The sequence below is a fragment of the Oxyura jamaicensis genome, chromosome 9 (genome assembly GCF_011077185.1).
Source record: "Oxyura jamaicensis isolate SHBP4307 breed ruddy duck chromosome 9, BPBGC_Ojam_1.0, whole genome shotgun sequence".
Lineage (NCBI taxonomy): Eukaryota > Metazoa > Chordata > Aves > Anseriformes > Anatidae > Oxyura > Oxyura jamaicensis.
Window position 1 is genome coordinate 351,330 of NC_048901.1, and position 16,151 is coordinate 367,480.

The window sequence follows — 16,151 nt, forward strand, 5'->3', positions numbered from 1 at the left end:
TGAATGTTTGGGATACAGCTGGTGAGTGGCTCAGGTGTGGTGTGGCTGTCAACAACATGGGTAGTTTGGTTGAGCGTAGGGTGCTGCCATGGCCGTCCTCAGTAGTGAGCTGGGGTGCCGTGAGCTTTGGGGAGAGCTGCACCAGCTCTCTTGAAAGGCATCAAATTCCTCCTCCCTGCATGCAGCTACATGGCCTTCACGTACTCAGAAGCACACAGGCGAGCAGGTCAGTTCTTTTACTTCACTCTGTTAGAAGTCAGTTATTTTATGTTTAAATATTTCCATTCATCTCATCTACCTAGATTCTTTGGCATATATGTGAAGATGAAAGGGATGGAAACCTTATTCCTAGCAGTACCATAAATAAGGATTCTGCAGGGAAAAAAAAAAAAAAAAAAAAAGTAAAATGGAGTTAATGTACATTAGAAATTGGTTATTTTGTACTGTTTCACTATCCCTTTAAGGTATGCTAATGCAAACTGGCTGTCAATACAACATCACTTAGGTGTTTTTTGTCTGGACCTTAGAGCACAACAAAATTATTAGTACATAAATCTCTACTAATTTAGTCTAGATTATGATTCTTTCATCAACATGCACATATAAATTATACCATTAATCATAATGATTTCTTTCAGTATTCATATGGATGTAATATGTAATTTCATGGGAATCCCACTGTAATTTAGCATGAATTAATGTCCACTTATTGGAAAGCACTACCTACATTGATATTTCTAGGGGAAAAGAACAACAACCGTGATGCATCTTAAACTACTTTCTAAATAACCAGGGTGCTGGTAAACAACCACCAAAGGAACGTCACTGCAAGTAAAAGAAAGTTATCTTGAGGCAGTTTGTTTCAAAGCTCATTAGGCCAGATGGCAACCTGTCCTCTAGGAGTACAGAAAGCACGTGTGAGGGAACAAGGGGACTTCTCCCTGCCCTAGAGAAGCACGATGTGAAGAAGTAGAGGGGAGAGGAGAAGCAAAGGTGCATTGCTAGATGCTCGAGAAAGCAGTGCAAAGCCATCTGCTACACCTTTTTGACAGAGCAATAACTGCTAGATCAGTTTTAATGGACAACACCTTCTAATTGGCCTCAACAATACATTTCATTGAGAGAAATGATAGTATTCATCCACATTTCTCTAGACTCTGTTTTAGCAACGGATTGTGTGTTTGGAGGTGGTTAGCCCATAGATTGAGCAGGTCAAGAACCCACAGATTGGTTACTGGGCCTCAGTTTCCCCTGCCTAAGAAATGCAGCTACCACCTTGAGAAGTGCTGTGCCCTTTGTGGAGGTGAAGTAGGATACCACTTAATCTAGTGATCAGATATATAAATGGAGCTTACATATATACATATGCATGCTTCATAAGTGAGACAGTGAGGGGGAAAAAAGGAACTTCTGACTATAACGAAAGATTCATTAGGAGAAATGAACTAATCAGTGCTCTCCAAGGAGAAATTTGTTCTGTTTAGGAGGCCGTACCCTCTGATGTTGCACATACTTAATATAATTTATATTATTATTTAAATCACTGTGTAAATTTTAGATACTTTTAAAAATCAAGTTAATGGACCATACTTTACTGTTTAGCATCATTTATATCATCAATTAGTGGCTGTATAGATAAAATATGTGAATACAGAGGAGAAAACACAAACAAGCAAATATCATAAAACTCTTGTGTAGCATGGGTTTAAAATACAACCACAGAAACAAGCCCTTGCAAAAGTTCAGTGTTGTGTAGTAGACTTTCCTTTAAGCTGTGTGCACCCCTGTCTTTTAATATAAGATGTTCTTAAAACCACTTGCTACCACACAGGGGGCCTGTCCTTGCACCAGCCTGCCATGGCAGAATATTTATTCCACCAGGACATGTTTCCCTCTCCTTGCTTTGGATACAAAGGCAGGCAAGAATACAGCACAGCTTTGCCATAGGTTTAAGAGGAAGTAAAAAAGGCAAATTAAGAAATTCTTGGGGAAAGCAGAGGCACCTCTAAAGACTGCTTAGGAGTGGAAGAAAGGGGCTGAGGTGCTTTTAACAGACACAGCCTAGAAACAGAGAAGGAAATAGAGAAAGATAAGAAGAACCTGAAAGAGTGAAAGGATTCTGGCAGCTGAGATAAATCCAGGGCCTTCTGCTGTGGGCTCATTAAAAGGCAGAATATATTCCCTAAAAATGTCTTACCTATACCAGGCAATAAAACAGCTGTGCATCATTGCCTACTTCAGGTTAGCTGTGCTGTATTTCATTCCTCTGTATGCTCACAGCCGAGAAATTTTGACAGAAAGCCCAGTTTCTGAGGCTTTGACACACATTCTTTCACAGCCCAAGATTCCTGTCAATATCACGCTGAAACTTGAGTCACCGAAGGGAGTGTGGTGCAGAGATGGGAGAGCAAGGAGTCACAGCACACACGGGGGAGATGACCATGAGCTAAGCAACAGGCAGTGCCCAGGGCCAGGCTTAGTACTTCCACCTTATTTAACTGCACTTCTCTGGCTTATTTTATGATAACCCTGAAAAAGCACAGGTTCAAATCTTTGAAAAACAGAAATTTAGGTAAAGTGTGATATATCTCTTAGAATAAATTATGGAAAAAATGGCACAGAATAGAATCCAGGAGGTGTGAAGGTCCTAGGAGGGGAAGGCCAAAGCAGGGACGGTGCACCTGGTTTTGCTGGAGAAAGGGTCATGGGTCCCAATGCTGAGGAGTCAGCCCCTGTGGAGAAGAGGGCAGGGTTTCTTCAGATTTGTACACTGCTTACTTATTACTTAATTGTATGCAATTTCATGAAGTGTGGTCTTCAATGAGAAAAACAATTTGGAGCTGAGAATATTTTGCTTTGGCATCTCATGACTCAGGCCTAAACTCATCTTCTCTTTCATATTCCCTCATTTGTGGTCTGTTTTCTTTCTGTCTGACTCGTAAACTTTCTGCTCAGTAAAAGAAGTTGTGAGTTATTTTCCTCTATTAAATGAAGCTCCAGGCATGGATCTTTTGCTGCTGCCACAATGCAAAGAAGGATAAAAAAGTAAGCTTTTATAAGGAGAGACAAACTTACGCCTCTGGCATTTTACAGTAAGGCCAGACAAAGTAGCTGCGGTGAAAGTCTAATTTAAACAAAGGGAGAAAAATTCATAGGCCACATATCACCACCTCCTCTTTGCACTTGCTAAACTTATGTTTTGCCATGTTTTGCCAAGGCAAGAAAAATTATTTTACCTGAGTACTGGCCAAATGATTTGCTCCCACCTTTTTTTTTTTTTTTTTTTTTTTTTTCTTCTCCCCTTTGGTAAATGAAAATCATGTTTTATAAAGCTCTGTTTTACCTTGCAGTTTGTAACTCACAAAGTCACTTCATTCCTGAATGCAATGTTGGATAAAATTGTTTTCCTTAAAAAAAATATATATATATACATTTTGGTCTGCTAATCTCAGGTAACAGTAATAATCTAAACAATTACTGTGCCTAAATTATTAGTTGCCGCCCAAATGAGTGCCTGCATTGTTAGGTCACCTGGCATTTTTATATATTCACTTTTATTACCTAATTAATTATTTTTAATTAATTAATTATTTTTTAATAATTAATTTTCATTCCTGATGAATATACAAACTGCTGCCTGAGATGCTGTCTATGCATGTATGTGTATTACCTAAGTTCTGAAGCTAAGTAGATTGCTCACAGCAATGCATTTCATCCATGTCCTTTAGATTCAGATGCAGCGTGTACCTCCAGCTGTCTAGGAGCACCTCCATTACCCAGCGTTGTGGTAGAGCAAATAACATTCTGGCCTCAGTCTTCAAGCAGTGTATTAGTGACAGCAGTAGGCAGACAACTTTTGTCTCCAGGGAATATTAGAAATCTAGAGCTAGAAATAGATGGATTAACTGAAATGCAAGCCAACTCTGATCTACATTATTGCCTCTCTTTTTTATCTCACAAGGGATAAAGAGTGATAGACACTGATAATGATGGAAGTCAGTGATAATACACTGAAGTGATAAACTTCTTTGTGGCCCTCATTGTGCCCAGTTGTCTTCAGCTGGTTATGAGCTCTAGCCTCAAGCTATTTACACCATGATCAGGCTAGTAATTAGCAAAATGTTTAATATAATATAGAAGCAATTAGGAGGTGATAACATGCAATTAAGATGTGTTTTCAGATTAAAGATTTTATAGTGCTCTCTTTCTTGAAAAGATAAAGTGCCTATCTCAAAATGTCAAACTGCAGTGATTTAATCTGAGTTATTTTCAATTAATATGCATGTATTCTTGCGATGTGTTCACCGTTGTTATTGACATTGATAAATTAAGCTCATCCCAGCAGAATTTATCCTTGAGTCCTTCTATATTTCCTGAATGTCAGTTCTTTATTCGTTTTTTTTTTTTTTCTTCTACAAGATGTGCACGATCTAACTCTAAGTCCCTTGATTTATCCCTGGGATTACAGTAACGTGTCAGTCTGAGTGGAACAATAATCTGAAAGGGCATTGTTATAAATAGTGTTAGAATATAATTGTTTGTCATGTCATTTCTCCCCTTTAAATTCCTCTGAGTCCTGTTTAAGTAATTTAGACAGCTAGAATGACAAGAGTCTTGAGACTTCACTTATAGAGTTGTCCAACCAGTCTTCAGCCTACCCTGTCTTTTGAGACTGTCTCATCTGCAAAGTAGGAAGTGCAAACAACAGATGAGTTCCAACTACACTGTGGATTTGTTATGAGATTTTGCTCAGGCCATTTATAGAACAATGTAAATGCTACTGATACTAATTTTGCCCTGGCTAGTCAATAGAAATGCTTAGACAATAGATCATTATAGAATTTAGAATCCCAAAGCATTGCAGTTCATATACTGCAGTTCAGTGTCTGAAGGAGATAATTTTTTTAAGATTTTATTTTTTTTGATAATTTTTCTAATCATACATAAAAAAATATCTGAGGCAGGAAAGACAGGCAACTCTTTTTATGGGGTCAGCATTTTAGCAAAAGAGGTGAACAACTGCCAAGAAAAGAATGCTAGAAATGAGGGTGTCCTATTAGATCATCCAGTCCAGCGTTTTTCCTCTTGACGCATTTTTTCTGGTCTTTGGTCTGGTCTTTCAGGTGGTTTTTTTGACTCTTCCAAGTAATGAGGCATCCAGACATCAATGGATTTGTATATAGCACGTAGCAGAATGTTTTCCTGAATTTAACCATACTTTCCTTTCCTACTAAGTATTTTCTCCACATAGCTAGTGCTAACACTTCCCAAGTATTTGTATTTGTCTTTTCTCTTGCTCTTTCTCCTGCCCATTTAGAGGGGCTGTTTGGTGATATTTTGTTCATATATGATTGCAAAATGCAAATTAGCTGACAGCCATTGCTAAGCAAGACAGGTTGCATTTGTTTTTGTGTCATCCAACTAAGTGGAAACAATTCAACTTTGTGGAAACAATGGATTTAGTAAAGTAAGATGCTGTAACTCTTCACAGCATATGCTGACTGGCCAGTGGCTGTTATCATTTATTCAGATAACCCAGTTCTTTACAGGACTGCTTGAACTCAATGTAATGTTGCCATTTGACCATCCTTGCGCCAATGTTGATTGAGCCATGCATATTTGATTCTTGCCTATAAATAAATAGCAACCTCTCAGGTAAGTCACTCGCATCTTAGAATGAAATGCTGTTCTTCAGTATTATCTGTAAATACCTCGCTGTCCTGTCCTTCAACTTTGCTTCAGAGACCATTTAAAAGACAAGCAAAGAACTAACAACATGATTAAATGAAGCTGCTAAAAGCTGTAGAAGCGTCAGCTGCCACCATTCATTTTATGGATTAAGTTGTTGGCTTTTACATTTATAAATGAATTGAGAAAGGCTATCTGAAGACTTGAAGGCTTTCTTTTGCTAAAAAGAAAACTATTATTAAGAACCTCAGCTGAAAGTTATTGGTGAGGAAGTAGATATCTCACTGTCACTGCCCCAATAAGAAATCCCATTCTAGGAGCATGATTAGTTTTATTCAGATAATTCAACCCATCAATACTGACAACCGATGGAAAGCAGTGACAATGTAGGTGGCAACTCACAATAGCCTGATGTGTTCTGGATCGGTACCATATGTATGACTAGTTATGTCCTGTCTGTTGAGAAAGTTTTGAACCAGAAAGAATTATGATGATTTTTTCTCCTGGCTGGTGAGGGAATTCTGTGACAGTAGCTGTGCTCAGTGAGCCATCGTGCAGGACTTGCAGGGTGCAGCACTCAGAAGTGGTGGCAGTGCTCTCATTGCTCTCAGTGGCTGAAAGGTGTTGTCTGCTGCATGGGGAGCAGGTGAGGATGGATAACCCAGCTGGATGCAGCCAGGATGCTTCAGCCAGCCTCATGGTGGAGTGGGTCAGCTGGAATCCAGCATGTGAGGTTTTGGGTGGCATCCCTTGTATATTGGGAAAGTGATGTGAATGATTATAAAGCTCACCCTATCTTACCTCTTGAAGCTCAGAAAAGCCTCAGGTTATCTGTGTTTCCCTTCCCAAGTAATGCAGTAGCCCAGAGTTGTTAACAGAGATAGTAACTAACATTGGAAGCATACAGGAGAGGAATAAAAAAAGCTTTATGTAGATAATATAAAACTAAAGCATAAACAAATATACCAGTAATACAAATGTATTAATGCCACTGGGATATTAACCAGGACAAGTATTGCTGTGCTGGATTTGCTTCTAGCTACAATTATAAGACCATTTGTACAGTATATTTTTGTTTAATATTTTTCTTTACAGGCACTCCATCAATGTCATATACAGAGCTAACTGAATTATACCGCTCACATATTTAACAACAAATAATCCTTCCAGGAACTATTATGGATTTAAGTGTGATTATAGTAAGGATATCCAATCCTTACTATAACTAGTTACTTTAACTTATACAAATATTTTGCAAAGCTGTAGATAGTTATACTGTAGCCTAGATATGTATCAGTTTTAGTTGTGTTTCTAACAACTTATTTTACTTTTGACTAAAAATGATGTGCGTTACAAAATTATCTCAAATGCTGTATGTGATTAATGTAATCCCCTCACAGCTGAGAAATGTGACATTTAAAATAATGTTACAAAATATGCCAAAATGAGTTTTACTTGCTGCTTCTCTAGGTTAATTTTTACCTTAGTGAAATCAGAATTAGGCCCGCTACTTCATGCAAAGGGTCTTTCCTGTGTGACACAGCAGAAAAATTAAAATTTTTCACTTAATCAAGTGTCATCTGGTAAAAGAAAATGTAGTGTTCTTTTTTTCTTGTTTGTTTCTCTGTTTGTGTAATGCACATTTAAGAAAAGAGGAAAACAGATTTTTGCAGAGCTACCTTTGAACCTTAGAGTTGCTTTACAACGCTTATTACATTACTAACAAGCCACAGGTGTACACTACAGGAGCGGGTGAAAATGTAATTGAGGGGTATGATGACAGTTAATTGTCCATAATGTATTTATCCCAAGATGCACTTATGCATCTGTTATATATTTAGGTATTTGTTACTAGTAGCTTTGGTGATACATAAGCAGAGGGGCATCTATATCTAAAAGACAATAAAAAAGGAAAATACTATCAAGGGGCCCTAAAGTGGCAAGACAAAGAAAGTTTGTTTCTTTTTCACTGTCTCTGTAATGAATAGGTCTATTTATTTCAATGTGGCTTTTTGTTTGTTTGTTTGTTTGTTTGTTTGCTTTTGTTTGTTTTTGTCACATATGCTGTATTAAGGTTTGAGTACAAAACACTTGACTCCTATTTCTGGGTGTACTACAGAACTGAATTACATGATTACCTGCAAGCATTTTAGTAGTGATGTATTTTGATATTTTCCTTTCTAATATAGTCTCTTCTCTGTTTCAGCTTATTGTTGTTATAAATCAGCTTTGCACAATAGATTAAAGTAGTGTCTATTCAGCCATTGACACATAGAGGATTTATGTGTGGGAGTAACCCACAAACTTCCCCTCCTCTTTACTGCTTCCCTCCATGCATGCGTTGAGAATAGATGTGATAATTAGTCATCTACTTTTATCTATACTTGTATGCCATCCAGACATTTAAGATGAGAACTGTATTGAAGCAGTGTACTGAATTCAAAATGCAGTGATGCAGCTCAGATGACTCAGGGCAATTATCCATTTTCTGGGCCTGCTTCTGCTCACTGTGAAGTCAATAGCAGAACTTCTGCAAGGGTCAGCAGTGAGGGGAACCAAGTCTGAAAAAATGAGGTTATTTCTTTCTGAGATTGCTCAGCAGGAGTCACATAATTGAAACCAGACTGTGTATTTTTAAAATCCAGTGTAGATTAGGGTAGTAACAACATCATTTTGGGGTAGTGGTTAGTACCAGGCAAACACTCATCAACAGCACATGCTTTCCAAAACTGATTATGTAAACAGACAAGCTGTACAAGGGGAAGGCTCACCCAATATCACACCTTAGGAAAGCCGGGATCCTAACCTAGTTCTGCAGTGTGTGATGCTCCTTGGAAAGTTGACTTTGTCATGGGAGCTGGCCCTGCATTTTGATTTTCTTGACTCCCATCAAGCTTAGCAGGATTTTGTAAGGGGGACATTAGTCCAACTATATATAAGATCAGGGCCTGTATAACCATGTTATCTTAAAACCACAGAACTCAGTTCATATCAGAAGCTGCCTGCTACATTTGAAATTGGCTAAACATGAGCATCTTAGAAATATTATCTGAAGTTGCTGAACACTGGTATTAACCTGCAGCATGCTTGGAGTGCTCTGATAAAAATGCAGTTGCTGTGGTAATTGTTATATTATGTTCAGAAAAGTGCCAAGAATATAATTGCTTGCAAAATGACTGCAGTTCAGCTTTAATATACATGGCAAAACTGTTTACTAAAATTAAAAAGAAAAAAAAAATCCAAGTCTTTGCATAAACAAATATATTCAGAAGTAGACTGTTTATTAAACTTTTACACCAAAATTATGTTTATACTTTATTAACCAGAAGCTATTTGTAATGTCTGCTGTTTGTTAAAAACAAAACCAAAAAGCACATAACACCCAAGAAACCCCAACAAAAAACAAAACCCCAAAACACAACAAACCTAAACCACCAGAGGATGATTTCCTTAAGAATGTTCTCTCAGGTATGTTCAGAATATTAATTAGGCCCATCTATTTCTGTTGGATAATAACAATGTCCAAGAACTGAATAGAATCTGTGACCTGTGAAAGGGCCATTCATATGCTTTAGTCTGCCTTAGTGCATTCCTTAACAAGTGAACATAGACCTTTTTCTTAGTCATCCTAAATGTTTCAGCTGTGTGTTTCATGGTTTGCTTCTTGTGTCTCCAAAACACACAGCTTTTTCTTTTTTCTTTTCTTTTCTTTTCTTTTCTTTTCTTTTCTTTTCTTTTCTTTTCTTTTCTTTTCTTTTCTGGGAAGTATTCCATGCTCTCCTCATTTAAATGCTTATGCCTTTATGTTTATTTTTACTGCCATACCTATGGGGCTTCTTACTGTATTGCCTGTAGCTGAAGCAGATTTTAAAGGAATTAAATTTATTCTGTTTAAATCTTCAGGGGCATACAACAATATCTTAAACAATTAGCAATAATTAAAAAGCATCTATTCAACTGTGTAAAAAGCAAATAGATTTAATTTAAATACAGTAGTCAGGCCTAAAGTATTTTTTTTTTTGTTGGTTGGTTGGTTGTTTTTGATTGTTTGTTTTTGATTGATTGTTTGTTTTCATTAAAACCAGAATAGTTCTTCCCCCCTCCCCAGCCTGCTTTTCCTTTAGGAACTTTTCAGCAGCTACTTTGCTAAAGTAGTGCATCAGTTGTTTGGTGGCTTCCAACATGTGAAATGAGTTTGTTGGTTCAGAGCATTTCCCAGGGGGTTTGTGTTAGGGATTACCAAAGCCCCCACAGAGCTGATGTAGGTATTCTCCTTGGTTGCTTAAGAGGCCAGAGGCTGAACTGATTTGGAAACTTAAGAGCCTGCTCTATGTAACTCTACGTTAGGCGCAATGTCTGTACAAATATGTCCACAGTAGTTTAGTGAAGATACAGTAAAATATATGCAATCTCTGTATTACAGTAATTATAATGATTATAATAAACAGTAAAATGTCATTAGATATTTTTTAAGTTCTTGCAGACAACTGTCTTGTCTGTTCAGTCTGCGTTCATGAGTGGTTGCTGTAGCAATTCTTATTTGACACAGTGCTGTTTCTGAGCAGAAAGATCCTAGCACATAGCCTGTGTGTTTGGAGCAGTTTCTGCTTCTACTGGTCTCCAGTAAAGGTGGAAGGTACCTTTAGATGGGACAGCAGAAGCTTGCATGGCCAGATCTCAGCCAATGCTCCTTCCTAAGGCAGCCCTCGCTGTCTCGCATTTGTTCTACTGCATGATTAGGAATATAAAGTCACATATTGGATGCAGTTGGAACCTTTTAATTTGTACTGTTGTGACCAAATTAGGGAATTGGGGCTGTCGCTTGCATGCCTGTAATCTTCTCCCTCCCTCTCTGTTCAAAACCATGTTCAAAATTTTCTGGAAGACTTGTAGCATGAACAATGCTATTGGGATACAGTGTCACAAAAGTACTTTTGGAGAGCAGTTTTGATTTAAAGGTGTTGGGCCCCACTTGATCACTCTTGGTTCCACAGCACAATTCACTGATCACAATAAGCAGGATCAGGAGGACTGGGGCATAGCACCAACTGCTTCTGCCAGCTGAGGGCAATGCCAAGAGAACTCTATCCTTCCTGGGTTGTAATCAAAATAACTTGTGTGACTTTTAGATAGTAACTGAGGAAATTTTACTTGCATGTTTTATCAAGGTGATTAAAACACTTGGATTCAGATATGCTTTTTGTTTGTTTGTTTGTTTAATTTAGGCAAATTTATTTATTTATTTATTTATTTTTTCTTAGAGACTAAGAGTATTTTCTTAAGGAGATGCAAGGGGAAGGGATAAATTCTAGACATTTTGTTGTAAGTGCCAGATAAAGTGACAGCTATCTACATGAGCAAAATTTCTAACAGAGCCTCACATCCACTGGAAAATGCTTAAGTACCTACAAATAGAAAAAGGTTAAAAACTACTGACCTAAGTAATTGGTTTAGTTTTCAAGAGTGCTGAGCATCCAACTGTTCTCACTGATTATAAACAGATGATGATAATGAACAACAGCTCCCATAGTTGATGAAAGGCATCTTTTCTGGGGAACTTGTCCACAGATGCTTAGAAGAAGGATACATCTAATACAAGTCTTTGATAAGGAGGAACATTTCTGCCTTGCTTGTCTATTTTGTATGCATAGCGTACATAAATATTTTTGCTTTCACACTACCTCATTTTTCTTTAGAACACAGTTTAGAATTGAACTTTGGCAGATAAGAGAAAGTGTAAGACAAGATATTAGTTTCATTTTTGAGTTGTATGCTGCTTCATGCTTCAGTCCTGAAACTGCTTTCATATTTACTGTTACTGCTTGACCACATTTTTTAAACTTAGTAAATTCAACATCCTGTAATACAGAGGATATTAAAAAAATGTGTGAGTAAACACTTAAATTTTATACGAGCTTTAGATCTTTTTTAGGTTGCCATATCCAACAGGTTTCATGTTTTGATTCTGTATTATTGTGGTAAATACAGAAGAGCTGTGTAGTTTACTGAGAGAAAAATTGTGTAACAGGAGAAAGTTGAAGTCTGCATTTTAATTGGAAATTCTGGACACCCTCGTTAAAGTTTTTGTCTTTGTTGTCAGTCATATATTTCAGATCTCTGGGTTTTTAGAGCTTTGTCTTAATTAATCTTTTGACAGTTTCTGGAAGATTGATTTTGGCAGTAAATTTTGTCAGTCTTGTTATGCAATACTTGTGGTTGTGACTGGTAATAATCTAAGCTGAAAATACATAGGGACCTCTTGGCAGAAAGGTTTATCATTCTTTTCAAAATATTTTTGTTCCATAAAATAATAGCCTTGGTCCATTTTGTCAAACTCAATACCACTGATCTGTGCATGTTTTGGGTAGCTATATCACACCAATTGTGAACCGCAATCTAAGCTTCTTCCAAAATGATATTTTCAGACACTTTTCATTCTAAGTGAGGGCATTTTGCTGTTATACCAATATCAGTTGGAACCATATTAGGTCATACAGAGATGAAGCCATCTGATCAGTACCCTATCAGGAGAGTATTTGTGTAAGAATTTAATTAAATCAGTAATCTACTCTCAGGAAGTTTTAAACTTACTGAACTCCACTCCTTTCTCTGAAGTCCGGAAGACCACTGTTTAAAAACATAATCCAGTCTTGCCTTCTGTGAGCATTTATAGTCACTGTACTCTACAAGGAGCTAGGCTTGTCTACATGAGCAATGCTGAGCATAGCCCATGCTTGCTCTGTATACCCTGTATGCATTGAGTGGCAAAGTGGAATAGGACTTGGAGTCAGTGAGCCACTGGAATATCAGAACAGGTGGATGGATGCTCAGATAGCAAGGGAATCTACAGGCAGTGGCTGGTCCTTGTGTCCAGCAAGTGAGTGAAGCTGTGCTATGGGTGGGGGCAGCAGTCATGCAGGTCTTGCATCCACCCACTGCACCTTCTGCTCACTTCAGTCACATCCAAATGCACTTAAAACCATCAGCTTCATATTGTGACTTAATTGTAAAGAGAGGTTTTTTAATAAATAGGTACAATCATCCTCTCTACTCAGAAGAGGGAGCCAGAAAGCCAAAGTCAGGGAATCCTGGGGCCGTAGAAGCACGAAGGCTGCTGAGAACACACACATGCAAATGGAAAATTTGATTACAACGATGGGCTGTCTGTTTGCAGCCCCTGGAAGCCCACCCTCAGCCATAAAAATGCAAAAATAGTGCAACAGGCAATGTGGTAGAACAGGGCACTCTGTATTCATTCACAATTAGGTGTTCTGTTCTGTTGTCACCAGATGCTTCCACGCACATTACACAACAGAAATGGGATTAGCAGGAATAACAAAAACCTGTCAAAGCACAAAACCATGGCCTAGTAGTCCTGACAAATTAAACAGCCTACAGTGAGTACCAGAACATGAAAATCACTCACCCTTCCTCTTCTATCTCACAGAGGTAGGCAGTAAATGCCTTCTTAAAGGCAGGCCAACATGTAGCCAACACTAGAAGAAGGGGAAAAAAGGCATTTTTCATTTCTCATTGAGTGTAGAATAAGGACAAACCACCTGACCAGTGAATATCTGAAACTTATGTGTTTCATTCTGTTAAATACTGAATAATTCACATGCTCCTGGTATGTCCTAACCCTTGTTAGAAACACTGTTATACCTAGCAATATATTTCTATGCATATGAGCTTCCAAGGAGTGCTATTAACTTGATTTGTATCCATGTAATGCAATATAAAATAGGTCTACCAACTATGTGAAATTCATGTTTTGATCACTATGTTCATGTCGGTCGGTCATCAACAGAGGATGATAGAGGATTCAGAGGGTGAGAGAAGACTGTGCAGAAACTAGCTCCAAGGCTGGAAACCAGATGATGAGTGTTTTTTTATATAGTGCTCTGGGACAGCTGCACTGTTTTCAGGCTTTTAAGATAAGAACAGGAAGCTCGTGTCTGCTATAGCCTGTTTTACTTATCTTGAGTTTAATAACGGTGTCATTAAGCTAAACAGACGACTGTGTTTGAAATTTCTCTAGGGCTCTATGACAAGTTGCTCTTTGCAACTTGTTGTCCTTTCTGCATCAAACTCATGTCAAAAGCAGTGACTTGAAACAAGGTTTTTCATGCGTTTTTTTTTTTTTTTCAAGGTATCTTTTGGTTTTGTGAGCTGCCTGCCTGTGACTCTTCCTATCTTACTGTTTTCTGTAGATAGTGAACATTGGTCACTCTTATTGCATCTGTACAATTCATCAGCTGGAAAATTTTTCTCCCAGCTGCTCTCAAACATTTGCTGGTCCTAAGCTTGGTGCACTCTTGTCCTTGCCATAACCTCAGCTATATGGTTTTTCATTTTTGCTGTGTATGGTTTCTAATAACTAAAGTGAATGGACATCAGCAATGGAGAAACAGGAGATAAGTAGCTCAAAGTGCAAAAGCCTTAGGCAGGTTTCCAGGTGATAGTTACTTTCATTATGCTCTTTTTTCCCCCATATACTTCTTTATTCTGACTTTTCTTCCTGCCTGAGGAGTGGCAGATAAGTCACAGGTGCTACTGTAAATTTAGATGACCAATTCAGCAAGGGTGACAAATACTATTTTTTTTTTTACCTCTTTCTTGACCCCATAAGATTTCCAAGATTTTTCTGGGAATTACTTGCAGAAGATGTATTTCTTCATCTATGGCACAAAAGCAATTTTTTCCCTGTATTTCCACCCTCTGAGAAAGTCCTTGGAGTAATAGTTAAAATGTCAGAAATAATTAAGAAAAATACTGATATATACTGTGGCAGAGAATTATACCTTTTGAGATGGTTGTTGTCATCATTTGTAATCAGTCCCCTGATAGACATAAATACCAGCTTTATCACCTTGTTTTAGATGATGACATGTTGAATCAATGTTGATGAAGACTATATTTTGGCAACTTCAGTTAGAGCAAAAGAATGATTTCTGTTGTGAAGCAGAGGACATAAGATCAGAAAAGTGTGAGTAATCAAAACAATACAGATATATCTCTATATACTTTTTATTTGATCCTGTTCGTGAAAATCCTTTATTACTTTTTTATTCTTAATTTTTCTTCAATTTATTTTTATCTTAAACATGATTATGTATGGAAAGTAAACATCTCTGTGTGCTCTTAGTGCTTAGACTGCAAATGGTGGTAGTATATTTAATGTATTAAAAACCCAAAGCAGTGACTGGCAAGTGGTGATAGTTAAACTCAAAATGACAATTTAATGTTATGGAGGAGAAAATATGTAGGTGCTGGTTACACCTTAAGGAATTTCCTGTGATGAGGTGACTAAATAGTATATATACAAATCTTGTAGTACCCATAAGTATACAAAAAAAAAAAAAAAAAGAGAGAGAGAGAGACCAGAGACTTTGTGTTATGATGTATCTAGGAAATGCATTCCCTTGGGGTTTTCTACAGAAAACCTTGGAGAAAAGGGGGCATCCTGTGTGAGAGGACTGCCACTATGAAAAGAGTAAGAGTGAACTTAAAGGGAATAGTTTGCAAGAAGGTAGAGATATTGACAGGTAAGAAATGGAGATTTGATGTTAGTATGATAGGAATCATAAAAGCAGAGGACAAGAAATGGTATTGGAAGAATAGGAATGGCAAGAAAATATGAGAAGGTATATACAGAGGACTAGTTCAATACCAAATTTGCCTGCAATAAATTCAAAGTACAAGGTAATGTTGGCACGGCGCTCTAGGCTGAGGTTAGATCAGTTCTGTCCCATAGAATTTCCTGTCTAAGGGCTTGCTTACTGTCTGACATGGAGAACATATATCCAGTAATTATGCATGTTCTGGAGCAATTGTTGCTTTTACTGTCTTTACTTTTGGGGCTAAGTTTCTGTTCAGATTATTAGGTGTTTATGTCCTTAAGAAAGAACCTTTTTTTCCTGGATTTTTAAAATGAAAGGTCTTATTTGTTTTCAAGGGAAATGCATCATGACTAGATTTATAGTGCCATGTACTCAAAGATCAAATTACATGACCACAAGCTTTTATATTTTTATTTATTGGGAATAATATAAAGGAGCAAGAAGCTTATGTGCAGCTTAAGTGTTGAGCATTTATCTTTTTCAAAATGCATTAGAAAGGCAAATGGACTTAGAATGCCAGTTAAAAAGCAAGGATCACTCACTGTAATTTAGTACTTTTTGTGTTTAGGTAGATTTGAAGTAGGAGTTATAGTGCCTGCAGATCAACTTGAATTGCTCTACTATATTTTATTAAGTACAAGGTAGCAACAAGGGGCTAAAAAATAGGTCCTAAATCCTTGTCAACTTTTAAACAATACTTTAGTATTCTTTGATTATTATTTAAAAAAAAAAAAAAAAAAAGCCTCAACAGCTTGTAGGTACAGCCTCAATAGCATGTAGGTACCTTAACCTGCTTTGGAATGGATCCCTGTATAGAAAGCCCTGCATACACATGCAAACCTT